Source organism: Triticum dicoccoides, chromosome 4A (genome assembly GCF_002162155.2).
Source record: "Triticum dicoccoides isolate Atlit2015 ecotype Zavitan chromosome 4A, WEW_v2.0, whole genome shotgun sequence".
NCBI classification, from domain to species: domain Eukaryota; kingdom Viridiplantae; phylum Streptophyta; class Magnoliopsida; order Poales; family Poaceae; genus Triticum; species Triticum dicoccoides.
Genome location: NC_041386.1, coordinates 257,654,868 through 257,660,921, shown reverse-complemented (window position 1 = coordinate 257,660,921; position 6,054 = coordinate 257,654,868).

Below are 6,054 nucleotides of genomic sequence, written 5' to 3'. Positions count from 1 at the left end.
TCTCAACAAACACACCTGAAAAAGAAGATTACATCGAATAGTTTTCCACAAGAGAGGGGGAGAACATTGTATTGAGATCCAAAAAGAGAGAAGAATCCATCTAGCTACTAACTATGGACCCGTAGGTCTGAGGTAAACTACTCACACTTCATCGGAGGCGTTATGGTGTTGATGTAGAAGCCCTCCATGATCGATGCCCCCTCCCGCGGAGCTCCGGAACAGGGCCCAATATGGGATCTCGTGGATATAGAAAGTTGCAGCGGTGGAATTATGTTTTTGGCTCCATATTTGATTGTTTGGGGGTACGTAGGTATATATAGGAGGAAGGAGTACGTCGGTGGAGCAACAGGGGGCCCACGAGGGTGGAGGGCGCGCATGGGGGGGTAGGCGCGCCACCTACCTCGTGGCCTCCTGTTTTATTTCTTGATGTAGGGTCCAAGTCTCCCTCGTCTTGTTCGTTGAGAAAATCACGTTCCCGTTGGTTTCATTCCGTTTGGACTCCGTTTGATATTCCTTTTCTTCGAAACCCTAAAACAGGCAAAAAATAGCAATTCTGGGCTGGGCCTCCGGTTAATAGGTTAGTCCCAAAAATAATATAAAAGTGGATAATAAAGCCCAATAATGTCCAAAATAGTAGATAATATAGCATGGAGCAATCAAAAATTATAGATACGTTGGAGATGTATCAGCGGGGGGTGGGCCGACGTGGAACGACCGGCGGGGGCACGGTGGAGGTCAGGGCACCGCAGGGGAGGGGTGCGGGGTGGCTGGCTACGGCAGACGGGGTCGGCGGTGGCGCGGGTGAGGGTGGTGATGGGAAGGAGACAGAGTGAGAAGAGAGAGATTACGGGGGCGGGGCGGCCGTTTATGTACCCATCTCTTTGCCATCCACCAACGGTCGGCAAAGAGGTGGGGCCGGTGGGTCGTTACGGTTCAGACCTCCACTGGACCCCACCCACCTCTTTGCCATCCGCCAGCTGACGGCAAAGAAACTTTGCCATCAGCTGGCAAACGGCAAAGAACTAGGTGATGACAAAGGACCACTTTTCCGTACGCTGACTCTTTGCCGTCCGTTTATTTTAAGGTGACGGCAAATGACCTCTTTGTCATCAGCCAGCTGATGGCAAAGAGCTGGATGATGGCAAATCTATTGTTTCCAGTACTTATTTAGGAACGGAGGGAGTAGTCCCTCCTTTCCGGTTTACAAGGCTATACTATTAAGAGCAAGTACAATAGTGGGCTTATAGCCTGCTTACATTGGCAATTTTGTCTCATGCAAGAGCCTGGCTATATGTGTGCTCTAAGGCTCCGCACCACAGCCCACCCCAACACAAAGACTGCCACATGAGCGTTCGTAATTGCCACATTTGGGTTGCGCTTGGCTGTTTACCTCTTAGAGAAGACGAACAATGATGACTACTTCTACAGTATCGAATCAACTGCTGCATGTCCGTCCACCGCGTGCGGGAGGGATAGCTTGTTGTAGTAAGCAAAACCCTGTCCTCGTTTGTGAGCCACACCGTGGATGCGCGAGGGAGAGGGAGTGTAGTACGAAAATCAAGCTTCTCCTCATTGTACGAGTTGACGCGACACATCATAGCACTGGCCCCACATGATTGCCTCTAAACTTGCCTAAAAGACCCGCAGTGTACAACATATTTGCTGCAACCTCTAACATTTATCCCACCACAAATTAAAATATATGTTCCTGTCTTGACTAGATGAGCATGAAAACTACAATCACCAGGATGATAGGTAGGGCCAAAAGATTATTTTAATCAAAAAATGCTTCAAGACGACCTCATAGCATGGAGCCAACTCCAATGATTTTAAGCTTAGAGGCACGATACACACTATCCTATACTATGTCACTATACTACCTCCCCTTCACATGAAACTACCACTCGAGCATCCTGGTTGCACTTGGCTCTTCGCCTCTTCGGGAAGTCGACAATGATGGTACTACTATAGTGGATTACTACTAGTATGCTTCTTGCCATCTGACATCGAATGAACTACTACATGTCCACTTCGTGCAGGAGTGCTACCTCTTGAGCTTGCGTTGGTTTTTCCCTTGAAGAGGAAAGGGTGATGTTGCAAAGTAGAGTAAGTATTTCCCTCAGTTTTGAGAACCAATATATCAATCCAGTAGGAGACAACGTGCAAGCCACTGAATACCTGCACAAACAAATACCAACTTGCACCCAACACGATAAAGGGGTTGTCAATCCCTTGACGGTTATTTGCACGTTAGATCTGATAGAGATAGATAAACGACAAAGTAATGTTTTTGGTATTTTTGGGTTTATGGAATGGAAACTATAAGATTGCAAAGAAAGTAAATAGGAAACTGGAAGTGTAGATTAGAAACTTATATGATGGAAAATAGAAGATTATATGATGGAAAATAGACCCGGAGGCCATAGGTTTCACTAGAGGCTTGTCTCGAGAATATAATTATTATGGTGGGTGAACAAATTACTGCCGAGCAATTGATAGAAAAGCGTAAAGTTATGACGATATCTAAGGCAATGATCATGAACATAGGCATCACGTCCGTGTCATGTGGACTGAAACGATTCTGCATCTACCACTATTACTCCACACATCGACCGCTATCCAGCATGCATCTAGAGTATTAAGTTCATAAGAACAGAGTAACACTTTAAGCAAGATGACATGATGTAGAGGAATTAACTCAAGCAATATGATGAAAACCCCATCTTTTTTATTCTCGATGGCAACAATACAGTGCGTGCCTTGCTGCCCCTATTGTCACTGGGAAAGGACACCGCAAGATTGAACCCAAAGCTAAGCACTTCTCCCATTCCAAGAAAAACCAATCTAGTTGGCAAAACCAAATCGATAGTTTGAAGAGACTTGCAAAGATATCAAATCATGCATATAAGAATTCAGAGAAGATTCAAATAATATTCATTGATAAGCTGATCATAAATCCATAGTTCATCGGATCTCGGCAAACACACCGCAAAATAGTATTACATCGAATAGATCTCCAAGATCATCGAGGAGAACTTTGTATTGAGAATCAAAGAGAGAGAAGAAGACATCTAGCTACTAGCTATGGACCCATAGGTGTGTGGTAAACTACTCATGCTTCATCGGAGAGGCAATGGTGTTGATGTAGAAGCCCTCCGTGATCGAATCCCCATCTGTCAAGATGCCGGAAAAGGCCCCTAGATGGTATCTCACGGGTACAGAAGGGTTCGGCGGTGGAAAAGTGGTTTTGTGGCTCCCCTAGAAGTTTTTGAGGTATATGAGTACACATAGGAGGAAGATCTAGGACAGGAGGCCACCGAGGGGCTCTTGATAACCCAAAAGTATAGGGGATCGCAACAGTTTTCGAGGGTAAAGTATTTAACCCAAATTTATAGATTCGACACAAGGGGATCCAAAGAATATTTGAAGGTATTAGCAGCTGAGTTGTCAATTGCACCACACTTGGATATTAATTATCAACAACATGTAATCAATAGCACGGTAATATGGTAGTTTTTTATAGTAGTGACAACAACAATAGTAATAGTAATAGTGATAGCAGTAATTTCGTAACAAGTGTAACAGTGATGATAGCAATAGTAACTTAGCAGAAACAATATAAGATAAATTCGTAGGCATTGCATCGGTGACTTGTTGGATGATATTCATCATGTGACAGTCATAACCTAGGTCGATATGGCACTAGCTCTAGTTCATCGATATAATGTAGGCATGTATTCCATAAATAATCATATATGCTTTATTAAAAGAACTTGTATGACATCTTTTGTCCTACCCTCCAGTGGCAACGGGGTCCATATTGGAAACTAAGGGATATTAAGGCCTCCTTTTAATAGAGAACCGGAACAAAGCATTAACACATAGTGAATACATGAACTCCTCAAACTACAGTCATCACCGAGAATGGGCCCGGTTGTTGTCACTCCGGGGTTGTCGGATCATAACCGTAGTAGGTGACTATAACTTGCAAGATCAGATCTAAGACATGGATATAATGATGAATTAATAAATGGTTCAGAACTGATTTCATGATACCTGGGCCCAAAGTGACAAGCATTAAGCATGGCAAAGTCATAGGAACATCAATCTAAGAACATAGTGGATAGTAGGGATCGGGCCCTAACAAAACTAACTCGATAACATGATGAATCTCATCCAACTCCTCACCGACCAGCAAGCCTACGAAGGAATTACTCACTCCCGGTGAGGAGCATCATGGAATTGGCGATGGAGATTGGTTGGTGATGACGAAGAATGAAGATCCCCCTCTCCGGAGCCCCAAACGGACTCCAGATCTGCCCTCTCGAGTAAGATCAGGGCTTGGCAGTGGCTCCGTCTCGTGGATCATGATAATTCTTTCTCCCTGATTTTTTTCTAGAAATATGTGAATTTATAGTATCAGGGGGGTCGTCAGCGGGGCCACCAGGTGGGTACAACCCACCTGGGTGCGCCAGGAGAGGGAGCGCACCCTGGTGGGTTGTGCCCACCCAGGGGCCCCTCTCTGGTGGGTCTTGGCTCCAAAAATTCTTATTATTGATATATAAAATCCTCACAAAGTTTCGTTCCATTCCGAGAACTTTCATTTATGCACAAAAACAACACCATGGTAGTTCTGCTGAAAACATCGTCAGTCCGGGTTAGTTTCACCCAAATCATGCAAATTAGAGTCCAAAACAAGAGGAAAAGCATGAGAAAAAGTAGATGCATTGGAGATGTATGAACTCCCCCAAGCTTAAACCTTTGCTTGTCCTCAAGAAATTCAGTTAATAAACTGGAAGTGAGAAAGAAAAACTTTTACGAACTCTTTTGCTCTTGTTTGCATAAATAAGTTGAAACAGCACCCAGGTTTTCAGCCAACATTATAACTAACCATGCCGACAATAACTATTAAAGATTACAATGACTCATATCAATGACATAATCAGCTAGCAAGCAATAATAAGATATCTCAAACGGCAACACGTCGTCAAAATAACCATTATATAATATGACAATAATGGTATCTCGCTAGCCCTTTCTGAGACCGCAAAACATAAATGCAGAGCACCTCCAAATTTCAAGCAACGACTAAACATTGTAATTCATTGTAGAAAAGATCCAGTCATGATGCACCCAACATTAGCTACACACAATGCATAAATCATGACCGCTATGCTCTACTCAGTTTCTGGCACTTGTTTTTTAGAAGATGATGACACAACATAAAAGTAAATAGAAAGTCCCTTCGCAGAGGGAAGCAGTGATTTGTAGAGGTGCCAGAGCCCAGTTTTTAAGAAAGAGATAAATTATATTTTTAGACATGCACCCTTCTTATTCACTTCACGACAATCAGTTATCAACATCTTCCATGCTAAGCATGCGAGTGGCGGTTCCCAAGCGGTAAAAGTAAAGTTTTGAATCCATTGGGAGTTTTTATTTGATTATTTAAGAGATGAACTAGTTTTGTATTTTGCAGTTTGGGACTGGGCATCCCTATTACCGCCCATTTCCTCGTGCGATGGCGAGTGAATAAACACTCGACCTGAGGATAACCCTCTTAGCATGGAAGATATAGGCCACCTCTTGTCATTCCATGAATGATCCAGGCACACAAAACGCATAATTTTTTTAGAATTTTTTAGAGGTGGCACATGAAAATTTACTTAGGACAGCAGGGTAATACCGCATATAGGTAGGTATGGTGGACTCATCTGGAATAACTTTGGGTTCAAGGTTTTTGATGTACAAGCTTAATTCCCACTTAGTATAGGCTAAGGCTAGCAATTAAGATTGGGAAGCAGCCAGCTAGAGAGCAACAACGATCATAACCATGCATTATGCGTAAGTAACATTGGACACTAGCATGAGTAGGATATGGACACCATGAACATAAACATTATAGAGGCTATGTTGGTTTTGATTCAACGACATGCATGAACATGTACCAAGTCAAGCCACTTGAACATTCAGAGGAGGATACCATATCATCATACTACATCACAATCATTTTAACGCTATGTTGATATCCAAGCTAAATCATTATTAACTCCCAGC